General features: G+C 45.0%; 1 long non-coding RNA gene across 1 annotated transcript; it reads left to right on the forward strand.

Moving 5' to 3' along the window:
• Positions 1–4,633: 4,633 nt before the first annotated feature.
• LOC135534763 (uncharacterized) lies at positions 4,634–9,402 on the forward strand. The gene is made up of 3 exons (XR_010454742.1): positions 4,634–4,646; positions 5,273–5,369; positions 5,934–9,402. It is a non-coding gene; the product is annotated as an uncharacterized LOC135534763 (long non-coding RNA).
• The last annotated feature ends 1,974 nt before the right edge of the window (positions 9,403–11,376 follow it).

Consider the following 11,376-nt stretch of genomic DNA (forward strand, 5'->3'; position numbering starts at 1 on the left):
GGATAGATAATTCTTCGTGTTGTTGTTTGTTTAGGGTTTTCCAATTTTCCCAGAAGTGGTTAGAGTCTATGGATTCTTCAATTACATTGAACTGATTTCTGACATGCTGTTCCTTCTTTTTCCGTAGTGTATTTCTGTATTGTTTTAGTGATTCACCATAGTGAAGGCGTAGACTCAGGTTTTCCGGGTCTCTATGTTTTTGGTTGGACACTCTCTCTCTCTGTAACTCTCTGTCAGACACTGTAATGTCTCTCTCTCTCTCTCTAACTCTCTGTGGGACACTGTAATGTCTCTCTCTCTCTGTAACTCTCTGTCAGACACTGTAATGTCTCTCTCTCTCTCTGTAACTCTCTGTGGGACACTGTAATGTCTCTCTCTCTCTCTCTCTCTCTCTCTCTGTAACTCTCTGTGGGACACTGTAATGTCTCTCTCTCTCTCTCTGTAACTCTCTGTGGGACACTGTAATGTCTCTCTCTCTCTCTGTAACTCTCTGTGTGACACTGTAATGTCTCTCTCTCTCTCTGTAACTCTCTGTCAGACACTGTAATGTCTCTCTCTCTGTAACTCTCTGTCAGACACTGTAATGTCTCTCTGTAACTCTCTGTCAGACACTAATGTCTCTCTCTCTCTGTAACTCTCTGTGGGACACTGTAATGTCTCTCTCTCTCTCTGTAACTCTCTGTGGGACACTGTAATGTCTCTCTCTCTCTCTGTAACTCTCTGTGGGACACTGTAATGTCTCTCTCTCTCTGTAACTCTCTGTGGGACACTGTAATGTCACTAGGGCTGTAATGATACCAGTATCGCAGTACATTTTCCATGGCAAAAATGAAAAAACAGGAAGCAGACAACTCTTTGGTCCTTTTAATAACATTACAAATGTCATATTGTGTAAGATATAGTGTTACTATGTGCTGGGTCATAAATACATGTTCTATATCTGGGTCATTAATACATGTTCTATATCTGGGTCATAAATACATGTTCTGTATCTGGGTCATTAATACATGTTCTATATCTGGGTCATTAATACATGTTTTCTATATCTGGGTCATTAATACATGTTCTAATATATCTGGGTCATAAATACATGTTCTATATCTGGGTCATAAATACATGTTCTATATCTGAGGTCATAAATACATGTTCTATATCTAGGGTCATAAATACATGTTCTATATCTGGTCATTAATACATGTTCTATATCTGGGTCATAAATACATGTTCTATATCTGGGTCATAAATACATGTTCTATATCTGGTCATTAATACATGTTCTATATCTCTGTCTGTAACATACATGTTCTATATCTGGGTCATACAATACATGTTCTATATCTGGGTCATAAATACATGTTCTATATCTGGGTCATAAATACATGTCTATATCCTAGGTCATAAATACATGTTCTATATCTGGGTCATAAATACATGTTCTATATCTGGGTCACTTAATACATGTTCTATATCTGTTCTACATGTTCTGTATCTGGGTCATTAATACATGTTCTATATCTGGGTCATTAATACATGTTCTATATCTGGGTCATTAATACATGTTCTATATCTGGGTCATAAATACATGTTCTATATCTGGGTCATGGCAAAAATATGTTCTATATCTGGGTCATTAATATATGTTCTATATCTGGGTCATAAATACATGTTCTATATCTGGGTCATAAATACATGTTCTATATCTGGGTCATAAATACATGTTCTATATCTGGGTCATTAATACATGTTCTATATCTGGGTCATTAATACATGTTCTATATCTGGGTCATAAATACATGTTCTATATCTGGGTCATAAATACATGTTCTATATCTGGGTCATAATACATGTTCTATATCTGGGTCATAAATACATGTTCTATATCTGGGTCATAAATACATGTTCTATATCTGGGTCATAAATACATGTTCTATATCTGGGTCATAAATACATGTTCTATATCTGGGTCATTAATACATGTTCTATATCTGGGTCATAAATACATGTTCTATATCTGGGTCATTAATACATGTTCTATATCTGGGTCATTAATACATGTTCTATATCTGGGTCATTAATACATGTTCTATATCTGGGTCATAAATACATGTTATATATCTGGGTCATAAATACATGTTATATATCTGGGTCATAAATACATGTTCTATATCTGGGTCATAAATACATGTTTCTATATAATGATGTCATTAATACATGTTCTATATCTGGGTCATAAATACATGTTCTATAGCCTAGTCTAGAGGTCATAAATACATGTTCTATATCTGGTCATAAATACATGTTCTATATCTGAACAGGTCATAAATACATGTTCTATATCTGGGTCATAAATACATGTTCTATATCTAAGTCATAAATACATGTGTTAATCATATCAGCAGTCATAAATACATGTTCTATATCTGAAAGGTGCCATTAATACATGTTCTATATCTGGGTCATAAATACATGTTCTACAGCTGGGTCATAAATACATGTTCTATATCTGGGTCATAAATACATGTGACTCTGGATGACAACATAATGATGTTTGATTCCAACATCAGGCTGTTTTCCTAAACAAGTTAAATCCGCCTAGGCCTCGTGTTTTGTTTTAACTGTGCCGATAATAACGACTATGGTGATACTGGTATTGTCCCGGCCCTAAATGCCACCCCCTCCATCTCTTTCTCTGTCGCCCTCATTCGTTCACACACTAACTCCAAGGTCAGCAGTTATCAAACGATTCGACTCCATAGAAACAACAGAAAAACATAACACCCTCCAGTGGCGCAGCTTTCCCAGGCACCGCATCTCCAGTGTTGAGGCGTCACTACAGACCCGGATTCCATCCCAGGCTGGCCGCAGCCGGGCCGCGACCGGGAGACTCATGGGGCAGCACAATAGGCCCAGCGTCGTCTTGGTTAGGAGGGTTTGGTCGGCCCTAGATGTCCATTTCCCATCGCTCCTAGTGACTCCTGTGGCGGGCCGGGCGTAGTGCACGCTGACACGGTCGCCAGTTGTACGGTGTTTCCTCCGACACATTGGTGCGGCTGGCTTCCGGGTTAAGTGGGCATTGTGTCAAGAAGCAGTGCGGCTTGGTTGGGTTGTGTTTCGGGGACGCATGTCTCTCAACCTTCTCCTCTCCCGAGTCCGTACGGGAGTTGCAGCGATCAAGACAAGACTGTAACTACCAATTGGACACCACGAAATTGGGGGAGAAAATATATAAATAAAAATAAAAACATATTTGCATGTCCTGTGTGTTTGACTGAATTTTTTTATTGTTGTAGCCAACTTGCCCAATGATTAAAAAATAACAAATGTTGTCCCTTTTTCTCTTGTCTCATCGCTGCAACTCCCGTACGGACCGGGAGAGGGAGAAGGTCGAGAGACGTGCGTCCTCTGAAACACAACCCAGCCAAGCTTGCACTTCTTCTTGACACAATGCCCACTTAACCCGGAAGCCAGCCGCACCAATGTGTCGGAGGAAACACCGTACAACTGGCGACCCCGTGTCAGCGTGCACTGCGCCCGGCCCACCACTGGAGTCACTAGAGCGATGGGACAAGGGACATCCCTGCCGTGCCAAACCTCCCCTAACCCGGACGCACGCTGGGCCAATTGTGCGCTGCCCCATGGGTCTCCCGGGCGCGGGTGGCTGCGACAGAGGCTGGACTCGAACCCAGAATCTCTAGTGGCACAGCGATGCACAGCCTTAGACCCCTGGTGATGAGGTTTAACCTCCTTGGTCTCCCTCTATATCAGACCTGGAGATGACTGTAGTCTCATGGTGTTAATAACCCCTCTACTCTGTATCAGACCTGAGATGACTAGTCTACTGATGGTGTTACTAACCCCTCTACTCTCTGTATCAGACCTGAGATGACTAGTCTACTGATGGTGTTACTAACCCCTCTACTCTCTGTATCAGACCTGGAGATGACTGTAGTCTACTGATGGTGTTACTAACCCTCTACTCTCTGTATCAGACCTGAGATGATGACTGATGGTGTCTGCATCAGACCCTGGAGATGTGTCTACTGATGGTGCTACTAACCCTCTACTCTCTGTATCAGACCTGACTAGTCTACTGATGGTGTTACTAACCCTCTACTCTGTGTATCAGACCTGGAGATGACCTACTGATGGTGTTACTAACCCCTCTACTCTCTGTATCAGACCTGGAGATGACTGTAGTCTACTGATGGTGTTACTTACTGTATCAGACCTGAGATGACTGTAGTCTACTGGATGGTGTTACTAACCCTCTCTCTATCAGACCTGGAGATGACTAGTCTACTGGATGGTGTTACTAACCCTCTACTCTCTGTATCAGACCTGGATGATGTAGCTGTAGTCTACTCTCTGTATCAGACCTGGAGATGACTAGTTACTAACTTAACCCTCTACTCTCTATATCAGACCTGGAGATGACTAGCTGTAAGTCTACTCAGACCTGGAGATGACTAGTTACTGATGGTGTTACCCCTCTACCTCTGTATCAGACCTGGAGATGACTGTAGTCTACTGATGGTGTTACTAACCCTCTACTCTCTGTATCAGACCTGGAGAAGCTGTGGCCTACTGGAACCTGGTTCTAACTGGTCGATTCAAGTTCCTGGACCTCTGGAGACAGGTTTCTATTGGTAGTGGATGAAATTCACTGTATTAATGGCTGTTCCTAAATAATATACTACTCTGGACAAGTCTCGGTGTTTCCCTCATGTGTATTGATAGTCTATGGTGATGTCATCTATCTGTGTGATTAGTGCAGGAGCATCATAATCTCTGATGTCATCTATCTGTGTGATTAACGCAGGAGCGTCATAATCTCTGATGTCATCTATCTGTGTGATTTAATGCAGGAGCATCATAATCTCTGATGTCATCCATCTGTGTGATTAATGCAGGAGCATCATTATCTCTGATGTCATCTATCTGTGTGATTAATGCAGGAGCATCATAATCTCTGATGTCATCTATCTGTGTGATTAATGCAGGAGCATCATAATCTCTGATGTCATCTATCTGTGTGATTTAATGCAGGAGCATCATTATCTCTGATGTCATCTATCTGTGTGATTAACGCAGGAGCGTCATAATCTCTGATGTCATCTATCTGTGTGATTTAATGCAGGAGCATCATTATCTCTGATGTCATCTATCTGTGTGATTAACGCAGGAGCGTCATAATCTCTGATGTCATCTATCTGTGTGATTAATGCAGGAGCATCATAATCTCTGATGTCATCTATCTGTGTGATTAATGCAGGAGCATCATAAGCGGTCGATCCCCAAAGACACGTGGAACCTGCTACTGGACTTTGGCAACATGATCGCAGACGACATGTCCAACTACGACGAGGAAGGTGAGATATAACCACCTATTAAGGATGGGTCCCAAATGGCACCTTTTCCTACATTTACATTTACATTTAAGTCATTTAGCAGACGCTCTTATCCAGAGTGACTTACAAATTGGTGAATTCACCTTCTGACATCAGTGGAACAGCCACTTTACAATAGTGCATCTAAATCATTTAAGGGGGGGTGAGAAGGATTGCTTTATCCTATCCTAGGTATTCCTTGAAGAGGTGGGGTTTCAGGTGTCTCCGGAAGGTGGTGATTGACTCCTGTGCTCTGCTTTTGACCAGGGCCCATAGTGCACTAGATACGGATTAGGGGGCCATTTGAAACGCAGACAAACATTTCTGTAGGACCAATAAAACACACACTAATCCACACCCCTGACCTCAGATCCAGGATTCCTCTACCCCCTTATCCATAACCACTAGGTGTATGACTAAGATCTGACCTGGAGTCAGCAGTTAGGGATTGGGACTTGACTACCATACAGCGCAATCACCTATTAAAACATTTCTGCCAATCACTTACCATGCAGCTAATCATGTGACCCTTTTCTGCCCACTCAGGAGCTTGGCCTGTCCTCATAGACGACTTTGTGGAATTTGCCCGGCCAATCGTGACAGGGGGCAAGCGTAAAACCATATAGGTCATACCCAGTTCCCAGCAGGGGCTGGCGATTTTATACACACCAGCCAAAAAGAGACTTCTACAAGACTGTCCAAGTTTGTGAGACTGAGCTGCCAATCAGGGGCCGGGGAGCGACATGACAGCCAATCGGAGAGAAGGAAAACAACAACAGGAAGAGGAAGTTATCCTTTTCTTTGTTTTGAGACTGAGTCACTCCGGGAGGCGGGCTGTTAGCAGGGGGTGGGATCGTCGCGGAGCTATGAGCTCTGCTCCCATTGGCTGGCTGGATCAGACTGATCGGCCAACGACTACAGTACCCAAACACCAGCCACCATCAGATCAGTGGGCGTGTCTGTAGATTCTAGAACTGGTGCTCTGGTCCCACCCCCCCTAGCTGCAGCCCCCCCCAACCCCGCCCCCTCCTTACTAAAGAACGACCAGGGAGAGCAAACAGAACGGCAGAGAGGGGCGGACGGTTTGCTCTCTGCAGCAGACAGACAGAATGGTGTGATATTTGATCCAGTGGAGGCTGCAGAGAGGAGGACGGCTCATCATAATGGCTGGAACGGAGCAAACGGAATGTTATCAAACACCTGGAAACCATGGAAAACATGTGTTTGATGTATTTGATACCATTCCACTGATTCCGATCTAGTCATTACCACGAACATGTCCTCCCCAATTAAGGTGCCACCAACCTCCTGTGGTCTGAACCCACAGTAGTAAGACGTGTCCTCTCTGCCGGCCCATTGGTGGATGAACTAGGAGCTCGGAGGTTCTGCATGTGTTTCTGGTTGAGCGTTAAGCGGCTGGACGGAGGAACAACAACTACTTTTTTTATTATTATCATTGAGTTTCTTCTCATCAGAGGTGAGGGGTGTGGTCGTCATCCAATGTTCTCATCCAATCCAACGTCAGTGTAATGTTCTGCTTCCATTTCAATCTAAAGTGTAAAAGTTGGGTCAGTTTTGTTGTTAATATGTGTGAGGTTCAGGGTCTATATCCACAAGGCGTCTGAGAGTACGAGTGCTGACCTGGGATCAGTTTAGCCTTTTGGATCATAATGAATACTAGAGAGAGGACCAGATCCTAGTGCTGATCTGGGATCAGGTTAGCCTTTTAGATCATAATGAATACTAGAGAGAGGACCAGATCCTAGTGCTGATCTGGGATCAGTTTAGCCTTTTAGATCATAATGAATACTAGAGAGAGGACCAGATCCTAGTGCTGATCTGGGATCAGGTTAGCCTTTTAGATCATAGTGAGTGAGAGGACCAGAGAGGACCAGATCCTAGTGCTGATCTAGGATCAGGTTAGTCTTTTAGATCATAGTGAGTGAGAGGACCAGAGAGGACCTACTCTGAGACGCTTTAGGAATACAGGCCCAGTTCAGATCCACTCTGGTATTCAGATAGAACCGAACCGACCGACAGAGCAGCATGCTTTTAAAGCTCAACACCAGCAGAAATACTATTGCTCCAGTTGGAACAGACTGTGACCATAGGATTCATGTGTTAGATATACCATTTTAGAATAATGAATATGATACAATATAAAGACGACACAATGACATTTATAATCGTGAGAGAGAGGACGAAGTATTTGAAATGCGTACGAGGTCCACAGATTTCTAGGCCGTGTCCCAAACTGTACCCCATTCCCTGTATAGTACTGGTAAAAAAAGTAGTGCTCTATATAGGGAACAGGTTTGCCCATTTGGGATGTGCCATGTCTCCAAGCTTTCTGTTTGATTTGAGTTTGTTTGTTTGGGGTGTAAATGTTCACATCACCAGAGACCTTGACTGTTGGTCTGGCAGTTGTTTTATTTTCACAAGCAACGCACAGGAAGTTGAATCTATGAATCGTATTCAGTCTACAACACTGTTCATTGTTGAATCTATGAATCATATTCAGTCTACAACATTGTATATAGTTGAATCTATGAATCGTATTCAGTCTACAACACTGTATATAGTTCATAGTTGAATCTATGAATCGTATTCAGTCTACAACACTGTATATAGTTCATAGTTGAATCTATGAATCGTATTCAGTCTACAACACTGTATGTAGTTCATAGTTGAATCTATGAATCGTATTCAGTCTACAACACTGTATATAGTTCATAGTTGAATCTATGAATCGTATTCAGTCTACAACACTGTATATAGTTCATAGTTGAATCTATGAATCGTATTCAGTCTACAACACTGTATGTAGTTCATAGTTGTATACTGAATACGATTCATAGATTCAACACTGTATATAGTTCATTGTTGAATCTATGAATCATATTCAGTCTACAACACTGTATATAGTTCATAGTTGAATCTATGAATCGTATTCAGTCTACAACACTGTATATAGTTCATAGTTGAATCTATGAATCGTATTCAGTCTACAACACTGTATGTAGTTCATAGTTGTATACTGAATACGATTCATAGATTCAACACTGTATATAGTTTGTAGTTGAATCTATGAATCGTATTCAGTCTACAACACTGTATATAGTTCATTGTTGAATCAATGAATCGTATTCAGTCTATAACACTGTATATAGTTCATAGTTGAATCTATGAATCGTATTCAGTCTACAACACTGTATATAGTTCGTAGTTGAATCTATGAATCGTATTCAGTCTACAACACTGTATATAGTTCGTAGTTGAATCTATGAATCGTATTCAGTCTACAACACTGTATATAGTTCGTAGTTGAATCTATGAATCGTATTCAGTCTACAACACTGTATATAGTTCATAGTTGAATCTATGAATCGTATTCAGTCTACAACACTGTATATAGTTCATAGTTGAATCTATGAATCGTATTCAGTCTACAACACTGTATATAGTTTGTAGTTGGAAGAGAGAGAGAGATACGTCCTCTGAGCCTCCTACACTCAGGTACGCGCTGAGAGAGTGTCCAATGTGTTGACGTGTATCGACAGGAGAAGACAGAGACTATGGAAGAGAGAGAGAGAGACGTCCTCTGAGCCTCCTACACTCAGGTACGCGCTGAGAGAGTGTCCAATGTGTTGATGTGTATCGACAGGAGAAGACAGAGACTATGGAAGAGAGAGAGACGTCCTCTGAGCCTCCTACACTCAGGTACACGCTGAGAGAGTGTCCAATGTGTTGACGTGTATCGACAGGAGAAGACAGAGACTATGGAAGAAAGAGAGAGACGTCCTCTGAGCCTCCTACACTCAGGTACGCGCTGAGAGAGTGTCCAATGTGTTGACTGTCTGAGCTTTACTCATATTCACTATTATTTTCACTGAGAGAAAAGAAAAAGCATTTAAAACATTTGTCATCGTTCTGCTATGGAGACGTTCTACATGACTTTGTTTTGGCAACGGAAGGTCCCGTCAATAAAGCATGTTGTTTTTAACAAAAAATGGAACGAGACTTTGGATCCATCTGTTCTGTTGAAAGTTTCATTAAGATTAGTGAGCTCACATGACAGAGAATGTGCCCCAAACACAGAGATGTTAAGAGATCACAACGTTATCTCTGTCCCATTATGGCGTCTGTGAGAGCACGGGCAGCGCCGTTGAGAATGAGAGGGTGGGAAGCTTTTAGGGACAGTTTAGGTGCAAAGGTTAAGGATGAGGGGGGGGGGTTGTGAGGGAGGGGTTGAGGCAGAGGGGGGTTGGTTTGTTGTTGGTGAGAATGAGAGAGGGTTTAGAGGTGATGAGGGGGGGGTTGTGAGGGAGGGGTTGAGGCAGAGGGGGGTTGGTTTGTTGTTGGTGAGAATGAGAGAGGGTTTAGAGGTGATGAGGGGTAACAAGGGAGGGGGGTTGGTTTGTTGTTGGTCAGAATTAGAGAGGGTGTAGAGGTGATGAGGGGTAACAAGGGAGCCCTCTAACCCTCCTACCCTCCCTTCCTCCAGCCCTCTAACCCTCCAGCCCTCTAACCCTCCAGCCCTCTAACCCTCCAGCCCTCCAACCCTCTAACCCTTCAGCCCTCTAACCCTTCAGCCCTCTAAACCCCCAGCCCTCTAACCCCCCAGCCCTCTAACCCTCCAGCCCTCTAACCCTCCAGCCCTCTAACCCTTCAGCCCTCTAACCCCCCAGCCCTCTAACCCCCCAGCCCTCTAACCCTCCAGCCCTCTAACCCTCCAGCCCTCTAACCCTCCAGCCCTCTAACCCTCCAGCCCTCTAACCCTCCAGCCCTCTAACCCCCCAGCCCTCTAACCCTCCAGCCCTCTAACCCTCCAGCCCTCTAACCCTCCAGCCCTCTACCCCTTCAGCCCTCTAACCCTCCAGCCCTCTAACCCTCCAGCCCTCTAACCCTTCAGCCCTCTAACCCTCCAGCCCTCTAACCCTCCAGCCCTCTAACCCTTCAGCCCTCTAACCCTCCAGCCCTCTAACCCTACAGCCCTCCAGCCCTCCAGCCCTCTAGCCTTCTAACCCTCTAGCCTTCTAACCCTCCAGCCTTCTAACCCTCCAGCCCTCTAACCCTCCAGCCCTCTAACCCCCAGCCCTCTAACCCTCCAACCCTCTAACCCTCCAGCCCTCTAACCCTCCAGCCCTCTAACCCTCCAGCCCTCTAACCCTCCAGCCCTCTAACCCCCCAGCCCTCTAACCCCCAACCCTTTAATCCTCCAGCCCTCTAACCCTCCAGCCCTCTAACCCTCCAGCCCTCCAGCCCTCCAGCCCTCTAGCCCTCTAACCCTCTAACCCTCCAGCCCTCTAACCCTCCAGCCCTCTAACCCTCCAGCCCTCTAACCCTCCAGCCCTCTAACCCTCCAGCCCTCTAACCCTCTAATCCTCCAGCCCTCTAACCCTCCAGCCCTCTAACCCTCCAGCCCTCTAACCCTCCAGCCCTCTAACCCTCTAGCCCTCTAACCCTCCAGCCTTCTAACCCTCCAGCCCTCTAACCCTCCAGCCCTCTAACCCTCTAATCCTCCAGCCCTCTAACCCTTTAACCCTCCAGCCCTTTAACCCTCCAGCCCTCTAACCCTCCAGCCCTCTAACCCCCAGCCCTCTAACCCCCCAGCCCTCTAATCCTCCAGCCCTCTAACCCTTTAACCCTCCAGCCCTTTAACCCTCCAGCCCTCTAACCCTCCAGCCCTCTAACCCCCCAGCCCTCTAACCCCCCAGCCCTCTAACCCCCCAGCCCTCTAACCCTCCAGCCCTCTAACCCTCCAGCCCTCTAACCCTTCAGCCCTCTAACCCTCCAGCCCTCTAACCCTTCAGCCCTCTAACCCCCCAGCCCTCTAACCCTCCAGCCCTCTAACCCTCCAGCCCTCTAACCCTTCAGCCCTCTAACCCTCCAGCCCTCTAACCCTCCAGCCCTCTAACCCCCAGCCCTCTAACCCCCCAGCCCTCTAACCCCCCAGCCCTCTAACCCTCCAGCCCTCTAACCCTCCAGC

Source organism: Oncorhynchus masou, unplaced genomic scaffold (genome assembly GCF_036934945.1).
Source record: "Oncorhynchus masou masou isolate Uvic2021 unplaced genomic scaffold, UVic_Omas_1.1 unplaced_scaffold_3941, whole genome shotgun sequence".
NCBI classification, from domain to species: domain Eukaryota; kingdom Metazoa; phylum Chordata; class Actinopteri; order Salmoniformes; family Salmonidae; genus Oncorhynchus; species Oncorhynchus masou.